Source organism: Agrilus planipennis, unplaced genomic scaffold (genome assembly GCF_000699045.2).
Source record: "Agrilus planipennis isolate EAB-ADULT unplaced genomic scaffold, Apla_2.0 scaffold226, whole genome shotgun sequence".
In the NCBI taxonomy this organism is placed as follows: Eukaryota; Metazoa; Arthropoda; class Insecta; order Coleoptera; family Buprestidae; genus Agrilus; species Agrilus planipennis.
Genome location: NW_020439017.1, coordinates 146855 through 169631, shown reverse-complemented (window position 1 = coordinate 169631; position 22777 = coordinate 146855). Strand labels below are relative to the sequence as shown.

General features: G+C 35.9%; 1 protein-coding gene across 3 annotated transcripts in view; it reads left to right on the top strand.

The window, feature by feature from the left end:
* Positions 1-22777, top strand: part of LOC108742225 (ecdysone-inducible protein E75) — a 194978-nt gene that overhangs the window by 156438 nt on the left and 15763 nt on the right. The gene's annotated exons all lie outside the window — the stretch shown is intronic.

Below are 22777 nucleotides of genomic sequence, written 5' to 3'. Positions count from 1 at the left end.
GCCGGAAGGTAGGGCGGAAGGCCCTCTTCAGCCTCCTTTCAGGAATCGTGGGAATGGGTGGGTGGTGATTCGGGTGAGAAAGATGAGACGGACGAAATGAAGACAGAAGAGAATAAAAGATTATTTGCCTAAGTGATCCAAGGAAACCACAGAAAAACTTGGACCAAGGCAGACGGATCCGGAACCGAACCGGCGTCCTCCCGAATGCTAAGCAATGGTCTAAACCTCCAGGACATGCCGCTCGATCTAAAACTAGAACATCCTACATCCTTAACTATTTGCGAACAATAATCTAATCTAGATCTACTTCTACGCCTCTTAACTCCTGAAAAACCGTATAGGTTTTGTATATAAATATTTCTGTACAACAAACGGGTTGTATCTTTAAATAAAAAAAAATCAAGTTCTGAAAACTTCGAGTGAATTCTTACACAATGCAACTGATGTTTATTGCAAGGCTTTGCCAAAATTTTAGAATAGGTAGGTATTCGAAAAGATTTATGTAACTGGGCGGGTACCCACCTCAAAGTAATAATGCACTTACAAACTTCACGTCATTCGGTCGAAATTTTTGCAACTGTAAACGTGTAAATGACCAGTTTCGAGAAAGATATGCAATCCACCGTTCAATAAAGACATCCCAAACAAAAGGACGACAGCATACGTAAACATGCTGTAGTTACAGTTATTATGTAATTATCACCACCGTTTTATGGCCATGTCGTAAATCTAACGTCGAAGGTCCTTCGTTGTGCTATTACGGAATTCGGATGGTGTGTGTTAGTTTACGGGTCCGACCTGATCGCAATTTGACGTTATTTCCCTTTTCCCAGAAAACGCTCCGAGTAAAAGTCATAAATCAGGCTAAAAATAATGACTCTAGTGGTCAATAGCCTCCGGAGGAGAAACACGCACACGCGTGCACTCACAAATATAAATATATGCACAAATAAAACCGTTTTGTTGTGTCTCTCACAGTTATGCAATAGAAGGTCGTGGAACATGTATCAATAATACTGCAAACTGCAATTTAAATATTAAAAGGCCGAGGTAGGCAGTAAAAGTCAGCAGGTACCTACCTGCAAAACATAGTTTTCGTTTTGTTACACCAATAAAAAAAGATTGTTATTTCTGATACCCATAACTGTAAAATATATCTGAACAATATAGTGGGAGTTCGCTGAGATAAAAATGGTTTTTTTCTTTTCGAAAAGCATTTGTTTTATTCACAATCAGACATATTAACGAGCTATTACGTACAATATATAGTCCCAAAAAAAGATACATTGTGTACACGAATATTGCTATTTATATTCCTACTTAGGTCAGTTACTCTTTATTACAACTTCGCAAAACAGATTTTTGAACAATGTCCAATGCCACCGCAATAGAGTAATAACAGTGTTAAATTTTTTTGCTCTCAAAATCTTTTCCGTTACGATTCGAAAACCATTACGGAAAATTAACACCTGATGAATATGTATGAGTTTATTAGTAAGAACTCGTACAGACTTTTCTAAGAACGGCACCTCAACGAAAAATAATTAGGTATCGTTTCAAAAAGATACTTTGAAACTATTGATAAAAAGTTTTGGTTTTTTTTTTACGTTTTCTTTCAAATATGCACGTATTTCTGAGCTATTATGTGCAGTAATTCTTTTCCATGACATGGCAACAGCAACGACAACCAAGAGAATTTTTTATTTAATAATTTATACTAATTTTTAAAAATCCATAACTAATTCTATTCGACTTACAAAGTTAAAAGTTCGATATGTTGTTGGTATTTTGGCCCTTAACATCTGGTTGAAATTTGAAGGCATAATTTGGTATAGTTTTTGCAAAAAAAAGCACTGTCGTAAAATGGCCCTATAAACTTTATTAGCTTGTGGCACGCAACTTTTACAGTGGGCTTCGTTTAATAAAGGATTAAACCAGGAATTATCCAAGTTTTAGTCTCTCGCCCAAGGTAGAAGTTATATAATTATAATGGTAGGTGAAAGACGATAAAAGCTGATCAAAGAAATTTTGAATGCAGAAAAAAGTGCTCTCGTAGTAAATACAGTTTAATGAGGATGCGTCTTCATTGTTACTCGTATGGGTATTTGTATGCCATTAAAAAAAGTGTAAAAGGCTAATCTTAGAAATGATTGAACCGAATTCGATGGGACTTATGGACACATGGATTTTTTCTAGGATGTTGTTCAATTAGGTTGCTTGTTCCCATTGGTTATTGACTACAATTATTGCATATACTTATATATTATAAACAATTAGAAATAGTTTCATGCCCACAAAGTTACAGGTAATAAAAACATAGTTTATTCAGATTGTTAGTCACCGTTGTTTTAAGAATTATCAGTATTAGAACGAATCTATTGATTTTATGAGTCATACGTGGTACAGTATGTAAATTTTTCGGGAAGTTTCTTTCATCGATGACCAAGTCACCAAGTGTTGCGTAAATATCTTACGTATATGTGGTCAGGTCGTCGACCCGTACACAAACATAAACTTCGTGTGACAAATGTGGGTGATCCGTGACCGTCTCTATTTGGTCACGGCGTATTTTCCACCTGTCGTCGATCGCACCGCGTTGTTGAACGCGTTTGTGGCCACCTACGGTCCCTCAAAACTGGACACAGTTTAAAACGTTACCATGGAATGGGACAATACGCAATGTCTCCACCGTGGAAGGTTATCCAGCCCCGTTTCCAACGAAAGCTCGCCGCAAACAAACCCAAACCAACGGCCATTAATAACAGTCAACAATTCCAAAGGAATTATAGATTCCTGGAAGGTTGGGGATGAAGGTCGACGGGGTTGGTAACTATCCGCACTGTTCCTAATGTGTTGTGCGGTTCCTGTTACTCATTTCGTAAATGCGAGACGATAGTTAAGGCCACGTCTATTATTATTATTTTATTGCTACTATTTGACGATAAGTACGAACATTCCGGGTAAAGTAATTTTAACTAAACGTACTGCAACAAGTTAATAACTTGGACTGAAGGAACCAATTNTAATGAAAAATATTGACTGAATTAAGTTTTCTGATTTGGTATTAAATTATTTCTTAGCTTCTTTTTGACGAGGTGCTGAGGCGTCTTAAACTTTTCGTAAACATAGACTGACGGATTAATTTTATTAAAAATTGTGAATTTCACCCCATAAATATCAAGACACATGAGACATTTTATATATAGATAGTGCTTTTGGTTTGGAAGATAAATACAGTAACAAAAAAATTAAAATTCGTTTTATTTGAAAGATCCTTTTAAGCGGATTCGTTATTTGCGAATAAAATGTCATTCTTAATTTTTACATTAAAGATCGGTTCGTTATAAACGAAAGTTCCTTATAAGCGGACATTACTGTATAGGTAATATAAAGTTTAAGATACATACATAGGTGCAGACTGATTTTATTAAATTGTTTTACTGTTTCATATCTAGTCCATTTAATTATTAGATTATTACGTTGTTATTCCCCATTTACGAAGTACACACTATTAAATCTAGTTGTATTAAATTTTCAATTATTTCTACAACTTTATTGTAGACAATCGTATCAATCGTTAGTTTATTAAATGCGTAGGTACGATATAATAAAGTACTCTTCGCTAATAGTCATCCAATCCACATCTTCCGATCGTATTATGTACATAATAATAACCATAACAGCAAGCAGGCCGTGCTCTACAAACATCTCGGGGCCACGGTCAGTCGGCGACCCAGGAAAAGAAGAACCATGAATTACAGTGAACTTTGCGCGAGTTCCCCTCGCTCGCTCTGCGAACGCTCGATCTCCTCGCAATAGAGCAACGATATGGCCCATCTAGTGAATGCCATGTCTCTCTTTCTCTCTCTCTTCTTGTACGTAAGCACAAAGTACGGAATGAAAGGTGAAAAGAAAGAGGTTAGATGAGAACTAACTAGAACTGTGACAACAGCTCGCGGGATAAGTACTTTGGTACGGCCAAATTGCATCAGTCCAATTACAAGGTGACGATCAATTCAAATTGAAATTACACAAGTATTTTGATTGCAATAAACCACCAGGCGCAGAGGGTTTCTTACTTTTTTTTGTTAGAACGCTTTAATAGAAGACTTTCTAAAAAAATTACAACAGGTATATCGAATAATCGCCCTAATTTTCTTGTAACTTTCGTCGTTAGCAATAAACAGGAGGAATGTGCTCGAAAGTATCATACGTATATGTTATTTTCTCAAAAACTTGTTTGATATGAAATGATACTTGCTACCGTTGAAACATTTATTACTTTGGAAAATAACATTGAAATAATCGACCGTTTTAAAAGATGTTGAAAAACAAAAGAAAAAAAGATTGATTATGAGATGTGTAGATAATAATGATAAAATAATGATGCATGATCGTGACTAATCGTAGGTATATACGTTACGTAGAATTTGCACGAGCAACCGGGAAACAAACAGTAAAATATCCGACTAACTTTTCTGAGGGGGGCAATGGAATGGAAGGTGCTCTTGACCTGGTAGTAATAAGCCAGGTCTCCGCGTTGAAGGTCCTTCCACCTATTCTCCACGATTCTCCATCCAACAAATATTCGCACATACGTAAGCATGGATATCTATCTACAGTACACATACACGTTTGTACTTATATATCGTGAATAAGGGCAGCTGCCAAACGAATTACTTATTGTTATAATAGTAAAATCGTTGCCATTTGGCATCGAAAATGAAAACGTGACGAAAACGTTGCTCTTGTCGAATAGATATAACGGCTTATGAGATACACTGTATTCTATTTAACCAATAAAACATGAACATTATACATCTATAATATAGATAGGTATGCATGCATTAGTGGCGAGTTGAGAACAGAACAATGGGGAGACATCCTCATCCTACATACAATTCAGACATCTTTTCGAGGTGAGTTACTTTAATATGAAATATTATTCTGAAAATTCATTTTTGAATTTTATACCCACTACACGCTACCTCAGAACATTACTTTGGCTGCTTAAATTATTGACTTTTGGTTCAAATTTTATTGACGATTAATTTTTTAATCAAAGCAGTTTTCGAAAACTGTTGATTTATATTCTGCTTGCATACACGTATTTTGAACATTGGGCTAACCAGTAATAAGATGTTTTTTGTTTACCCGAAAAAGTTTCAACAGTTTCTTAAATGGGACACATATCTACATACATCATTATACATGTTCTTTGTATCTATATACATTAGTGAACATGTCAGTAACCCTTGCCGGAAGGAAGAGATCAGTGGTACTTGATGACTCTTGCGTTAGCTATTGTTTGGACGTACTCGTACCGAATAAGAAACTAGGCGTCATAGTTACAAGTTCTACCACAATAGTCGCGTAAGTAAGTTAGTTCCCCTTTCAATTTACGGCAACTTCTTTCCATGATAGGTTATCGGACTCGTTAAGGCACTTAACTGACCTTTGAAGTTAAATATATTATTACACACATGTCGTTGTAAACTCGACGCATGATAAGCAAATCAAATAATGGTATTTCTAGTTCTAGAAAAATATTAAAAGAGTGTGATACATATTATCTTTTAAACAGTAACTAACTATACCCTCTCTGGTTTTGGATAATGACTGTGAAGAATTTGTTATTATTGATAATGTCAGTAATGAGTTATTGTTTAATAATGAATGAAAGAGTGCACCAAACATTTGAAATACATAATTAGTTTTATTTTTTGTAAGATTACGTATCTAATCAGAACTACCAATGTACCTCTATCCTAAATAAAGAGGTGATTGTTTTAAGAATATCGGTAATTTGTTTATTACTATTTTCATCATCATAAGGTCGTCAGTCCTAAGACTGGTTGGACACGCACCTCCACTCTTTCCTATTTCCTAGTTAATCTTTGCATTTCCCTAAAACTAGAACAGCCCACATCCTTAACTATTTGCGAACAGTAATCTAATCTACCACTACCCCTCCTAACTCCCATTTCTGACTCCAATATGTCTCTGACTAGACCTTCATGCCTTCCATAGAATCCTCTGTTCTCCTATTCTTTCTAATGTCTCTTCATTTCTGACCTCTATCCACGGTATCCTCATCATTCGCCTGTAACACCACATTTCCAACGCTTCTACCCTTTTCTTTTCCGCCGCACCTACTGTCTATGTTTGGCACCCGTACAGCGCTGTGCTCCAAACATACACCTTTAACTTTTTCGAAGTTTTAAATTAACCCCGCGCTATCCTCTGCTTTATATCCCTACTACTTCTTCCGTCCTAACTTATCTGACATCCTAGACACCTAAAATCGGCCACTTCTTCTAGTTTTTCGTCTCCTAGAAATTTGAAAAACACGATGTGGTATGTGTACTCAGCGCACGCTTCTCTAGGCGATGATACTACATTTCGGCTAATGACTAAAAACTACTGCTTACTGCACTCATAATTGCCTACTGTTTTATATGTACAGCAAGAACTTTATTTTAGTACCTTTATAGGAATAAGGTAAAATAAATGTCTCTTCCTTTTTATAAACAATTCAAGTGGACACGTGCCTATTGTGCCCCTTGGTGCTACAGCCATGGTTACCACTGAAAGTAATTATGGTTAATATACTTGCTCCTGTCACATTGTTTTCATAACTTTCAAGAAGTAAACCGACTATAATAACCACGTAATTAAAAAATGGACCATATGTAAAGTCATCTGCTTATTTTTCGGCCTCGATCCACGTTAATTATAGATCGTGTTATCCCCGTGCTGCCACGAGGGTCTTTGTTAACGCATAATAAAAGCGGCACACGATCGCGCCGTCCAGTGTTATACCTATCATTAATTAACAGCGTCTGTTTTGTTATTTCCTTCTTATAAATATTTCTCTCTCCCTCTTTCTGTTGCTTTAACTTCTAACAACTAAATATGCCTATACATACATAAAAACGACTCATAGAATACCTTATTGTTATGCTTGCCTAAAATTAGCCTTGAACTTCGCGTAAAACGCTCACAAATCGATGCAGGTAGTTGCTGAATAAACAACTACCTCTGGAATATTAATGGTCGAAATGAACCTGGAAGGCCCATTCGAAAAGTCTTTACGTAATTACCTGTTGTTGATCATCCTGGTGGACGAACAATGTCGATGACCATTTTTGGCCTTCTTCGAAATGGAATCCGCGAATCACACCTCGACAAAATCTGAAAAACAAAAACACACGAAAATAAAGAAAAACTGTATTCATATTCGACCATACAAAATAATAATAGTTCACATATGTGATTGTGATACACTGCTTGTACTGGGTTGATATTATATATGGGGTGTGTTCCGAAATATAACCCAACACACTAGCCAGTGCTGACGGCGTCTTGAATCGACGTCATATTAAACTGGTGAGACTCAGACTTTGAGGAATTTTTTATTATAAGAAACTTTAATAACTTTTGGAGCAAAATTGTTGTAAATGATCACAAAAACTATTCTCAATATGGCATCAATTTGACGTCAACACACTGGCCAGTATATTTTGGAACGAATCAACAGTATGGCGTCGATTTATGACGTAATCAGCACTAGTGAGTATGCTGAGTTATATTTCGGAATACAACCATGATAAAGACCGTAAGGACCAAGGGGTCATTACATGTATGGCAAACATGGCAGAATCCAAGACTCACTACGTTCTATCTAGCTGTGGATTTGCACACATCGAAAATCATATTTATCTATTATTTGAAAACTGTAAAATGATCATTAAAGGAAGATGTTTTGAGTACGGCTCTGTTAATAAACGAAAATTACAACACTACCAGCCTTAACCGCGACTTCGCCCACGTTTTCAATATTTAAGAATTTTCAGTCGTTTCAGTAATTTTAGAAATTATCATACACCTATACTCACTAGCGCCGTTTCTTCAAATATTGTGACCAAAGTTTAACCCATAGATGTTTCTCCTTCCTCTAAATGTAATAATGTTCAAAATAGAATTTGATCAAAAATTCTCATCTTTTTTTATTCACCTTATCAATTAACGAACAAGTGTATAAAAAAGCTATGTATATAGGTTTCATCATCGTAAGGTCCTAAAGCTGGTTGGACACACACCTCCGCTGTTTTCTATCCTGAGTTAAATCTTCGCATTTCCCTAAAACTAGAATATCCCACATCCTTAACCATCTGTACACAGTAATCTAATCTAGGTCTACCTCTACTCCAATTATCTCCTGCTTTCGCTTCTAAGTTGTCTCTGTCTAGCCCTTCATGCTTGAGAAGGTGTCCTACCAACAAATTTTGCCTATTTTTTATTTCTCTATCCTCACCAACCAACTGACTTCTTTTTGGTATCTATAGGTTTAATATACATATATATACACCATGTAGATTTGTACTGGATTTGTTATAAATAAAACTGAGAAGCTGACAGTATTTTTACGTATGCAACTATTAATTTGTTGGCTTCCGCTATAAGATTTCAGCAAATATGTAAAACATATTTTCGCTTTGCATCCGAGACTTCCTGTTATTCATTGTTAAGTCCCGTTGTCAATGGATTTCCATTTATCATAATGCAAACTTCAGAAGGGGCAAAAGACCGCGTGCTGCATAATATGATCCGCTATTTTCGTGTGACGTAGTCTGTGTCCGTTTGTTTCTACGTATGTATACGAATGGTGTTGTATACCTACTACGATCAAAAAAATATAATCGGAGGTTGTGGTTTTCTATCATGACACGTCATTAGCAGGAAGTAGGAAGTACAACCAGCAGCTCCTTTGCGGTCACATCCGAACGAATGAAATTAAATTGAACGAGATCTAACAAAAAAAAAAATTATAGGCAGAAAATTTGCCGTTAGTGGCGGGTGTCGAAGGAATGTTGGGCAGATGGTAGAGGTACACAGACAGATGGTTTAGGAAAATAGTTACAATCAGTACCTATGTACAGTATCTTTGCCTAATTAGTGTTTAGTTATGACAAACAATTGATTTACATACATACATACGTACGACTAATTAAAATTTGCTAGTAGAATACAGTATCGCAATTGAAATTAACATATTATGCAGGATACCTTCCGTAAAATCCCGAACAGTGGTAAAATCTAATTATATTGAGATTCGACATAGGTAACTGAAGAAAGTTTAAAACACAGAGCCCTTAATTATGTCTTGGTTTTGCAATTTTGGAATTGCAAAAGACTGACTAAAAATAGGACCATGTCTTTTGCTATGCACGCCCAAGACCATAACTAAAAGAGCAAGACCAATACAATACCTAAAGCAAAATTCTCGTAAAATTCTCACCTAAATTTTATTACATATTATCGTAAAATACCAAGAAGAAGTAAAATCTAAATGTAGAAGATTTACTAACCGAGTTTGATGGAAGCCTGAGACACTATGACATCAGTGATGAGCAACAGGAGTCTTGATGTTGCAGTTTTGTCTTGTTTTATATTGGTCGTGCTCAATTAGCAACACCAAAATCAAGATTTAGCTATGCTCGCATGACCAAGGTCAAGACCAAGACTAAGACATATTTTTTGGCACTTTTTCCTTGAAGAATAGCGATAACCAAAGAAGCAAAAGTTTTGTAAAACTAAGGATAGATTTGAAATTTGCAAGATTACGAACGGAGTGCATGCTTCATATATCTATCTATATAATTTTAATTTTTCTAGACTGCTTTCGATAAATTTTGCAAAAACACAAACCGACCTCGCAAAAAAAAAATCAAGGCCAAGATGTTTCGTCGAAAAGCAAGATCAAAAAAACTAAATGTGCTGGACCAAGACCAAGAATGATAGTCTTCTCTTGGTCTTGTATTTGATACTCGTTACTACGTAACTTCATCAAATTAGACTGGGTCTCTAATCACCTTTTGGTTACTCACTTGTTAAATACAGGCAGTGACGGCTCGTGGTGAAACAAAATAGTTAAAAGCTGACGATAACAAGGAGACCTCATAGTAGATACTAATTTGTCCCATGAAGCAGGTTAAAATCTACAAACACATTATTCTCACGGTGAACGAATTTGCCGTTGGGTCATGTAATAAATTTTTAAGGGTAGGTAAAGTTTTGCTCTAAAAGCATTTTGAGATAATTCACAATCAGATAGGTACCTAATCTTCGATAGATTTACCTGCTTTTGTCAACAATAAACGTTTTTATTAATGTCCAAAAAATGTTTACAGGTACTAAGTACATTTTACAAACCGGAGCCTGTGACCAAAAGCTGGTAATTTTCGTAATGATTTTGCCTAACTAAAATGTTAATGAAAAATATTGACTGAATTAAGTTTTCTGATTTGGTATTAAATTATTTCTTAGCTTCTTTTTGACGAGGTGCTGAGGCGTCTTAAACTTTTCGTAAACATAGACTGACGGAATAATTTTATTAAAAATTGTGAATTTCACCCCATAAATATCAAGACACATGAGACATTTTATATATAGATAGTGCTTTTGGTTTGGAAGATAAATACAGTAACAAAAAAATTAAAATTCGTTTTATTTGAAAGATCCTTTTAAGCGGATTCGTTATTTGCGAATAAAATGTCATTCTTAATTTTTACATTAAAGATCGGTTCGTTATAAACGAAAGTTCCTTATAAGCGGACATTACTGTATAGGTAATATAAAGTTTAAGATACATACATAGGTGCAGACTGATTTTATTAAATTGTTTTACTGTTTCATATCTAGTCCATTTAATTATTAGATTATTACGTTGTTATTCCCCATTTACGAAGTACACACTATTAAATCTAGTTGTATTAAATTTTCAATTATTTCTACAACTTTATTGTAGACAATCGTATCAATCGTTAGTTTATTAAATGCGTAGGTACGATATAATAAATTACTCTTCGCTAATAGTCATCCAATCCACATCTTCCGATCGTATTATGTACATAATAATAACCATAACAGCAAGCAGGCCGTGCTCTACAAACATCTCGGGGCCACGGTCAGTCGGCGACCCAGGAAAAGAAGAACCATGAATTACAGTGAACTTTGCGCGAGTTCCCCTCGCTCGCTCTGCGAACGCTCGATCTCCTCGCAATAGAGCAACGATATGGCCCATCTAGTGAATGCCATGTCTCTCTTTCTCTCTCTCTTCTTGTACGTAAGCACAAAGTACGGAATGAAAGGTGAAAAGAAAGAGGTTAGATGAGAACTAACTAGAACTGTGACAACAGCTCGCGGGATAAGTACTTTGGTACGGCCAAATTGCATCAGTCCAATTACAAGGTGACGATCAATTCAAATTGAAATTACACAAGTATTTTGATTGCAATAAACCACCAGGCGCAGAGGGTTTCTTACTTTTTTTTGTTAGAACGCTTTAATAGAAGACTTTCTAAAAAAATTACAACAGGTATATCGAATAATCGCCCTAATTTTCTTGTAACTTTCGTCGTTAGCAATAAACAGGAGGAATGTGCTCGAAAGTATCATACGTATATGTTATTTTCTCAAAAACTTGTTTGATATGAAATGATACTTGCTACCGTTGAAACATTTATTACTTTGGAAAATAACATTGAAATAATCGACCGTTTTAAAAGATGTTGAAAAACAAAAGAAAAAAAGATTGATTATGAGATGTGTAGATAATAATGATAAAATAATGATGCATGATCGTGACTAATCGTAGGTATATACGTTACGTAGAATTTGCACGAGCAACCGGGAAACAAACAGTAAAATATCCGACTAACTTTTCTGAGGGGGGCAATGGAATGGAAGGTGCTCTTGACCTGGTAGTAATAAGCCAGGTCTCCGCGTTGAAGGTCCTTCCACCTATTCTCCACGATTCTCCATCCAACAAATATTCGCACATACGTAAGCATGGATATCTATCTACAGTACACATACACGTTTGTACTTATATATCGTGAATAAGGGCAGCTGCCAAACGAATTACTTATTGTTATAATAGTAAAATCGTTGCCATTTGGCATCGAAAATGAAAACGTGACGAAAACGTTGCTCTTGTCGAATAGATATAACGGCTTATGAGATACACTGTATTCTATTTAACCAATAAAACATGAACATTATACATCTATAATATAGATAGGTATGCATGCATTAGTGGCGAGTTGAGAACAGAACAATGGGGAGACATCCTCATCCTACATACAATTCAGACATCTTTTCGAGGTGAGTTACTTTAATATGAAATATTATTCTGAAAATTCATTTTTGAATTTTATACCCACTACACGCTACCTCAGAACATCGGTGCGTAAAAGCCAAAGGTCCCGGGTTCGATTCCCGGCGGGGGTGTGACAACAGCAACATTTTTTACCTCATTAATTTGAGGTAGCGTGTAGTGGGTATAAAATTTAAAAATGAATTTTCAGAATAATATGTCAGACATCCTCATCTTTTGGAGAATAAGACGTGATTCAGGTAAATTTCGCACAAATATTCCTTCATCCATCTTTTCAGTTAAATAATAAAGTATTACTTTTCGCTAGTTCTTGCTTCCAAACGTGACTAAGTATGTATTCTTCTGTGAACTCCAAACAACTTCAAAAACCATTTACCGCGATTCAACGCACTATTTCACTTGTTTGAGGAACAAAATTCTGTCAGTAAAAGTTCGAAGACCTGTATTTCCTAATTGTATGTTTAACGAAACGATTTTACTCGCAGTTGGTTTAGGAATTATTCAACTCATGATATGTCCTTATTCTGACCGAAATAGAACAAGGGAGACCGCGTTTGCGATCGTTTTCGTGAGTTTTTCTTTTGTATATCACTTCATCGATATGATAGCACATTGGCATCCGCAAGTTGTTCGGTCCTCGTCGTCAGTCAGTGTAAAAGAGCCAAAGCTAAAGCCAAGTACATACCTAGTTGTACATAGTGAGGTAAGTGACTTGCCGTGACCTCGCAATGCGAATGTTCTGGAAGGGATCCCGAGTGTTGGTAGGTCACTGGCCCGCTAAAACCTCTCGAAATGAAGACGCCGCCGACGCCGTGTCCGCGACGTCGGCGATGGAAGAATGCTGTTGCCGCGTCGTTCATTTGTCGATTTTATTTTTGTTCGACAAACAGAGCGAGTTACCGGGACAGGAAATGATTATATGGGTGTTGTTACGCAGCACCCGCCGTGCGCGCGTGCTGTGTCGTCTGTCCGGCCGCTCAACGCTCATGGCCCGCTTCGATCTCTTCGCAATGGATTTTCGATTCTCTTCTATCAAGAATTCGTAAACGGCTGATGGTAGGCTAACCGCAGAAACAACGGGTATATTTATCATAAAAAGGATCGCATATGTATTTTGTTGAATAGTTTACTATCGGGACGTGATACTTTTCTATTTATAGGGAGAATTTTCACTTCCGCAAAACGTGACATTATGCAAGGAAAGAAAACAGAAGAAAGATAAAATCTTTTGATGAACAAAACGCAAAATCACATAAAAGAAATACGAATCAGTACAACTTTACAACGTAAGCTGCAGATAACGTCGTGCTGTTCAAGACCTAGGTTACCAGATCGAATAGTTAACAGCTGTCTTCTTACATTTTCTCCTTCTTAATGAAATGTTACGTATCAAAAACTGAAAGTACCATGCAGGAGGTCAACACCTTCTAAGACCAACTTTGTCAGAAATAGCGCTTTGGTCAATTCTAATGAAAAAATTAATTTAAAAACTGGTTAAGTGGGCAATGATTAGGATTCAGGTAACCAATCGTGAAAATTTCCCTATTAGTTGAAATCTTGTAGATTAATTGTGCCCCACTTACCCCTCGGTACCTGTGCCCAATTGGGCGATCTGTAAATGACCATTATGACTAGCGTCTAATCATTATCATCATTGTCCTCAAGATGCACCTGCTAATCTATCTCGAAATCCTTTTTGAAACCATTCTATGGAATGCAAATCCTATCTAACTTTCCTGAAGGTGTAAAAATGTGCTGAAAGCTCCTGCTCCTTCTGGGTATGTGTGTTATCCCATTCTCAACAGTTTTGCTCAACCTTCAAGAATTCTCGCTTAGATGTGAAACAAAGGACGTTTGTCTTGAGTTAAGTAGATTTTTTGTGCAAATACCTTTCATAATCACAGTAGGAGAATTATTGAGCAAATTGATCGGTTTAATCATTTTTATTAGTTAGTTGGTCGAAAATTACAACAAAAAATCTTAACCTTAAGCAACTAAAAGTTAGATAAGTAGTACGTATGGAAACTGTTTCGGTTAGGTACTTCTGAAAGTCTTCAATCATCGATACAAAAATAATTTAATTACATTTTCATTTGAGAAAAGTTTACACTAAGGAGAACAGAGGGCACTATGGAAGTCAATAAGAAATAGGCGAGATAGGTTGGCAGGACACCTTCCTAGACATGAAGGACTAGTTGGAGAAGCAGAAACAGGAGTTAAAAGGAGAAAAACAATATAAATATCTATAAAGTTATACGTACTTTTGTTCGAATGATTCTGTTGATTCATGGTGTCTTGTATACATGGTGGATTGGTTATGAATAAAAATATATCTACCACGAAAATATGAACGTAATAATCTCAAAATAGGTCAATAACTTGGATGACACAAAATATAAGTAGTTTAAACGTATCCGCATGTATGTGTACGTGTGTAGGATATTTTCGAACGAAATGTTCGTTTGGGTCGTTAGACGGCCAGAAGGTCATAGAACCTACAACTTAGCACTCGATGTGTTTGTACGATGTCAAGTTAGAACGCCAAAATAGTTCTCCTTGTTTTAGAACATAATCTATGTCTATGTCGTCTGCAACAAACAGATTCTTCGGTCTTTTCTTTCTCTCCTTTTTTTTTGTTTCTGTGCGAACATACATGTATACAAGTGCTCCTTCTGTTTCCGTTCCCTTGAACCCGGCCTAGTGACGAAATCCTCTCAAGATCGTAGTCGGCTAGATCAGCACGAACGGCAGTCTGTCTATGAAAAGGAAGAGTTCGTTCTGTGTTGGCCTGTCTTGCTAATAATAGCGATTTCGAGCTGGATTTTTTCGGAAACGAGGCAACGACATGTTAGTAACCTCGTATATTTAGAAGCATTCCGATCAGAACTAGGATTCTCTTATAAAACACAAGTTCGGCATATCGCGTATGCAATTATAAAATCATTAAAAATCGAATAATGGCCATTGTAACTCGTATAAGCACAACGTTAAACGCAACTGGTTCTAAAAGACGTCATAAATTTGATTTTATGATCGTATAACTAACAACTCATTAAAACAAATAGTTTCCAAAATTAGTTATACCTGCCGACCTACCTCGTGATCCAAATTTAATCATAACTAGCAAAGGGTTGGAAGGAGTATAGGAAATCTTGGATTTTTTTCGTTTATACAGCATTAATTGTCAATACAGTAAACAGTCTGTTACGATCTTCATATTCATAGGTAACCATACATGTAGATAAGAAAATTAAAAAGGCAAACAGACAGTTCCTAAATGTTAATACAAACTTAAAAATAAATATTTAACAAATGATGCTTATTGGTATGATATAGCTCTGGACGTACTTTTCCAAAACAAATCACACTGATACATTCACATGGTTGTTAGTGAGTTTCGGTAACTAGGAAGTCAGATAATTGAGGATGGAAGTAGCAGTAGGAAGAAAGAAAGAGCACTGGTGATATAAAACAAAAGGTCTAGTCGCTTTTAACAAAAAGAAGCCACTTCTATGCTTAGGAATAGTTAATTTAGAAAAAAAAAAAAACGACCTGACCTGACCTAACCTAACCTCACCAAACCTAAAAGGTTCGGAAATTAAAAAGTTAGTAGCGTCCGAAAGGTGGTGTTACATGCGAATGACGAGGATACCGTGGATAGAGGTTAGAAATGTGGAAATATTAGAAAGAGTAATCAAACAGAGGGCACTGCGGAAGTCAATAAGCAATAAGCGGGATAGGTTGGTATTAGGACGCCTTAGACCTGAAGGACTAGTCAGAGACATATTAGAAGCTGAAACAGGAGTTAAGAATAGTAAACCTAGATTAGTTTTAAATAGTTACAGATGTGACATGTTCTAGTTTATCAACTGCAATACGTCAAAATTGCTGATTTTCAATTAAAGATTCTGGTTAAGTAAACATTGACATTCTGAATAACGACAGTAGACCTAAGCAACCCCTCCATCTTTTATTTAAATGTTTTATTATTAATCATATTAGTAAATGTCTAGATGATGGCCCTCACCCCCGAAGGGGGTGGGGGTGGGTGGGATCGAAAGAGGAGGTCTCCTCCACCACTGTACAATAAAAAGTTCGTGGCGGTCTCACCCCCATAAAAAGTTATGGAGGTTAGATGGGGGTGGGGGCAGGGGGGATCGAAAGAGGGTGGTCACCTGATTAAAACCCCATAAAAAATTTGCGGCGGTCTCACCCCCATAAAAAGTTATGGAGGTTGAAAGTTGATTATTTTGACAATTTTCATACACTATAATTCAAATAAAATTCAATAAAAAAATTATTTTCAAGCGGGTGGAGGTGGGGGATCGAAAGAGGGTGGTCACTTGAACAAAACCCGATAACCTAACCTAACCTACCCTATTGATAAAGATATTTAAATAATGTTTTATATAACTTTCTCAATATTTTTATGTATTTTTCATTAGTTTTACCTTTGAATATTGTTTAAGAATGACTATATAAATATTTACATGCCTAGAAATGTATAAAAATTGGCATATTTATTAACTTTGAACCCCCATAACTTTTTATGGGGGTGAGACCGCTACGAACTTCATCTAGACCTTTACCATCATATTAATTATCTCCAGAAAGCTATTCTGTTTCTATACATAGATGTATGCGACACTAATACGTATGTAGTAAAACTACAATTGGACCACACTCCATACTAGATACATTTTTGTCCTATACGCCTACATACATACATACATACATACATACATATAGTATATACCTAAACCTAATAAAACATTTTTGGCATGCCTCCGAGTTCGTAGTACGTTTTTCTCCGAAGTCAACAAACTTCTACATGGTATGAATGACATGGATGCGATTCAGATGCGTAGGAAGTANTCCATACTAGATACATTTTTGTCCTATACGCCTACATACATACATACATACATATAGTATATACCTAAACCTAATAAAACATTTTTGTGCATGCCTCCGAGTTCGTAGTACGTTTTTCTCCGAAGTCAACAAACTTCTACATGGTATGAATGACATGGATGCGATTCAGATGCGTAGGAAGTATTGACATTGGGGGAAAAACTTCACAACAAACAAACAAGACACGGCTATGGTCACGAACAGCTCCGATTGTTTCCGTTGGTACTGTTTATCGGGATAAGTGTGCGTGTAAACTTCTGTCTATTTAAACGTGTATCGCTGAACTAAACGCTTAAGAAATATCTGAACCAAGTGTGTGCTCCCAGTCACCTCTAATGGCAACAGAACATTGGTGTTATTAACCTCGATGAACTTGATGATTTCACCATCATTATGCCTTTTTAAAATGTATTGCAATTTACCCGGTGCGCTTCAAAAACTTTTTTTTTACGATGATTCTCCGGTAGTTTGTCGCCAGGGAGGAAATGCCCTACTATCTTCCCTTGCTGCGTAATATGTTGTTTTTAGAGTTCCGTACCTTAACAGGAAAAGTAGACATTTATAGGATGACTTATTACTTTGTTGTCCGTCTGTCTGTCTGTCTTTCAAGACCCCTTTTTCTTGAGAAGACATGGAGGTTTCAATTTTAAATTAATATGAAATACTCAGCTTTCCCGCCTTTTTTGAGTGTGTTTCAAGTTTCCCCCCAAGATCAGTCGTGAAAATGTGTGAAAATATATAATTACCTACAGTATTAGAGTTAAAAACATATTTTTTTTATGCTGTAACAACAAATTTACGGTTTTCGGATTCATTTCTTTACTTGTGCTATAAGATACTTTTTGGCAAATTTCATGATTCTAAATCAACGGGAAGTAGGTACTCTATAGATTTTGATTCCTTTACGACTTTCAAAATATGCGGCATAAACAATCGAACCTTTTGTTTGCGTTGACTTAGAAGTTTGACTTTTTCATAGCTTCTAAAGGAGTTCCAGGCCGGAGTATTTAATATTAATCATTATGAAATTTTAATATTTATATATATTCAAGCTGTTTCAAATTTACAAATATGTATAGTACAACATCGATAATCCGAACCAATTATTGCAAAGGATTGTTCAGATTATCAGTTTGTTTGGATTGTAAGAAGCAGTCGTCTATTATGTTAGACACAAGTATTTATCATCAGTATCATAAGGTCGTCAGTCCTAAGACTGGTTGGACACGTACCTCCACTCTTTGCTATCCTGAGCTAAACTTCGCATTTCCCTAAAACTAGAACAACCCACATCCTTAACTATTTGCGAACAGTAATCTAATCTAGGTCTGCCTCTACCCCTCCTAACACCTGTTTCCGCCTCTAATATGTCAGGAACATAAAAAAGTTGTAAGATGTAATCGTAGCTCCGAACTCTACTAACTTTTTCCTATATTAATAATGCAATGTTTGCGTTTTGGCACAATTTTTTAGCTGATAACATAATCCTTTCGTAAAACGGATGAAATCTAAGATTTTACGTCTCCAGCAGCCGCTTCTCGACCGAGGTGACGTTGTCACGCCTGCGCTGTTTGAACTCGTTCGAACTATCGAGGTTTATTTGGATTATGACTTTCAGTGTTCGTTGTTCGAATTAGCGGAGGTTCGAATTAACACATGTTCGGATTAGGTCGAGTTACTGTATGTGTATATGTAACATTCCTTTTAGCTGAGTTATATTAATTAAAAATACGGGAAAACTATAAATTAGTAAATAAATTAATTGCCTGCGTACTATTTTGTGCATACATGTCATCTGAATTTTTGATAATGAAAGTAGGTTAGGTTAAAATTAATAGTGGCCTAAACCTGGCATTAGAGTAAGGCACCTGAATCGGTTTTGCATATTAAATACGGTCGTTTTTAAATTTTAAATCATTTGTAAGACCGACGACCTGTTGTTATATAATTACCTACTATAATTATTATCGCGGTCATTTCGAACACTTGCAATTAAAATTCTATTTTTTTGCTTTCTTTTGTCAAATCTTTGTATGTAATTGATGATTTTAAAATGGAAATTAAAACCAATCAAACTATTCAAGTAGATGCAATGCAATTTATATTTACTGTTAAGTGAACAATTTGTAAAATATTATGTTTTGGACAGATTTGTATAGTTTTCACTTATCATTAATTTTTATCTATTTGATTTTAACTTCGCATCTGTATAAAACCTGTTGTAATTAAGTAACATGCTCAAGAGCTGACAGAATTTACACTTACACTGCATTCGTTCTAGTTATTGACCGGCACAATTGCTGGGTATATGTAATACGTATGTAATAGCTTGCATAAAATTGTTATTTATTTATTATTTTGCGCATTTTATTTAGGGCAATAATTTTAGAATTGTTCACTTTCGTTTTGATTTATTCAGTCGAATATATCAATATTAGATGCATTTTTACTTAGCAAAAGATACCTTATATACATACCTACTGTATAATTCACCTACTCACCCAGATTTTGACTAATAAAATTATAAATAAATAAATACTCATCCCACTCAATAATTTTTATTACCTACCACGTTTATGATTGGCAATGTCCAATAAAAGCTACATTACAAAGCGTATATTTAGTTGAGCTATTAGGGCCCCAAAAGTCGAATAAAAAAAGGCAAACAAGGTCTCATAAACAACGTCATAAAATCAGTCTTTCGGTCCGACAGCATTGTAAAAGTTTAAATTTTATTTGCGAGCGAATTTTTCGACAGTTTAGCAAACGGATAGTAATAATACTAACGGATCGTGAGATGCACTGTTGCATTATGCAGTAATGTGTTGTGTATTGTGTTGTTATTTGGGTGTTTAGGGACTTTCGTAGTGCACCATAAAAACGTTCCGCTTTACGATAGTGAAAGTTTTCGGTGTCGTTAAATAGCTGTTTATTGTTCGGTCCAATTTCACTGTTTGCCGGCAGCCCGTCCGTCCGTAAACGCATGTTGTTCAGGGACAGAAGGGTTGCGACTCTGTATAGATATTTCGAACGAAATTCGTCGGTAATAATAATAAAATGACAAAAGAACGTCGAGCCGGAGCGAGGACGACGTCTGTTCAAATGACCATGGACGTGTTGATGATGATGTGGTGTGTGATGATGATGCCTGCGAGGAAAAGGTCACTCAACTAATATACCTATCCACTGCATTATATCATAGTCAGTCAAACATTATATGTATACGGGGGTTGAACAATAATTTCTTAATGATGCCTATGTGACATTAGCCTCAACTTTTGACGAAAAAACAATCACAAGATTGTTGAAATATAGGAACAACATGTACTGGCACATGTTTCGATCATCAGGAACCCGGGTGGCCAAAAATCATAAATTGCAGGTTCTGGTCCATGTGCTGGTCCAGATTGACTACTCACTTAACCCGATATAAAACTGCAAGAATTCATCAACTTCACGTAGCCCAAGGCATATTGTTTAATTGTTGTTTGGCCAAATCGATAGCTTTTGCAGCTTTTTTCTCAATGAAAATGAAATTGAAAAAAATCACTTCCTGGTGGAAGAATTGTGAAAATTCATACAAAAAAAAGCTGGCGGCCCGGACTTGATTCTCGGCGGATGCGATATTTTCCTTTACTTTTTAACCTGCTTTAATGCCAACATAGACATTTGCAAATGTAATTTTTAGTTTGTGTAGGGACGCAGGGAGTATCTACAGTTTCATGTCCTTTTATAATAAATACCGATAAAACGTAACAGAACTTCCGATGTTCATGTTGTTAATACAAAAATGACGATAAACAGTACAAAAATTCAAAATTTCAATAAGTACACCTTACAACCAAATCGGGAAAATAGTTACCACACATGTCTAACAGATTTGAATAGATAACATACCAACGTTTTTTTTTTTTTACTATCTACCCTCATAACCTACCCCCGCATCCACCTAAATGCTACTTGTTTATAATTTCGTTGAATATTTAAAAAAATAGCAACCTCAATTTTAATACATTTTTATGTAATTTAATTTTTCGGACGCACCCTGTATAAGAGCCTTCATCTATTCGTTGGAATTGTTTAATAGCGCAGCCAGCTTTTGTGGCCAGAGTTAAATAATGACCGAAATCACAATTCAAGGCTTTTCCGTCAATAAACTTAGAATGAACTCCGAATATGAGCATATATATTAGACGATCATGTTTAACATCAGTTTCTTTAAAAATGCTACGTAATTTGCTTTTAGTATATGTGTAAACTTTAAACGCCACACAATTTAAATTGCAAAAGTTGCTTTATCACGTTTCAAATATAATCATCAATTACTTGTTCACACGAAAATTGCGGATGACCCACACAATTTCGTATTCATTAAATTTTTGCGCATGATTCGAAAAAATATCATATCTATTGAAACTAATATAGGTACCTACATACCCAGATATTGCAGGTACGTAAATATAATACGTGGATGCAAATATAGCATAATTTTTCAGTTTCATTGAACCCAACAAATGAATAATATAAATTGCACTATAAAATACACGACCGTATTACTTTGCTTATTTTACATTTAACTAAAAAACTGCTTATGTTCGAACTGGTAATATCAAAATTACATAAGGTATCGTAAATACAAACATAATAGCGGTTCTAATAGAAACCGCTTACAAATAACTTCAAAACAAATGTAGCACTTATTTGTACAGGTAATTGATTTTTAATAGATACCTACATTATGCACTGGGCACTTACGTAATTGTAAAGTGATTAGTTTTCTGATCTATAGCAGGGTTGGGATGGTTCGCATTATAAAGGGAAGGATCTACAAAAAGTTTAAGTACCTGTATTGTATTTATAAATAATAAATCAATCTTCTTAGATGATTTTCGAACAGAAACATTTTGCTGCTGTTTAATTTATTTAAAATTGGTGAAAAAATAATAACTACCTACATAAACCCCTTTCAGTCTAAAATTATAAGTACCTATAGATTGTGCTTATACACATGTTAATTATTAAGTACGAAATGCGACAAAGTATTAATTTATTGTAGTTATGTAAGTCGGGCATGGATCCTGAAACTTGCCAAAGCTTTTTTGCGCAATACACACAAAATAAGAACAAAAATCGTTGTCGTAATTTGGAAGCAACGAACACATCTACGTTATTAGCATAAATCGCACACTGTTAAAAATATTTCAAGTGAAAGGAAATAGTTTAATTTTAGCCATTGAACGATGAAATGATTCTTTTTCATCTGGCTAAAAAGTGTGTGATAGCAGCAGTAACGATGACACGGCAGCTCAAGCTACTGTTGTAATAATAACGAACGAACGACAACGGCGGTTGATGAGAAGCAACGCTGCGCAATCGTCGCGGCCTTGGCCGTAGAGCTGTACGCTTGTCTGGGTAATTCAGTCAAGGTTCGCGGCCGTTGAACTTCCTTCCTCGACCGTGAGCTTTACACAGGCGGTTCCCCACTCGTTGGGAGGTGCCTGGGCGCGCGCGCCACCAATCACGGGACAGAACGCACCCAGCCGATTGGTGGCCAGCAGCATTGTTGTCAGTGACCTCCAACTTCAAAATACGATGAACCCGCAACTTCGCGCTTTTGCTGCTAAAATACTCGGGGTCCCGCACGTCCCCACCTCCTCCTCCGCTCTGCTGTTGCCCTTCAGG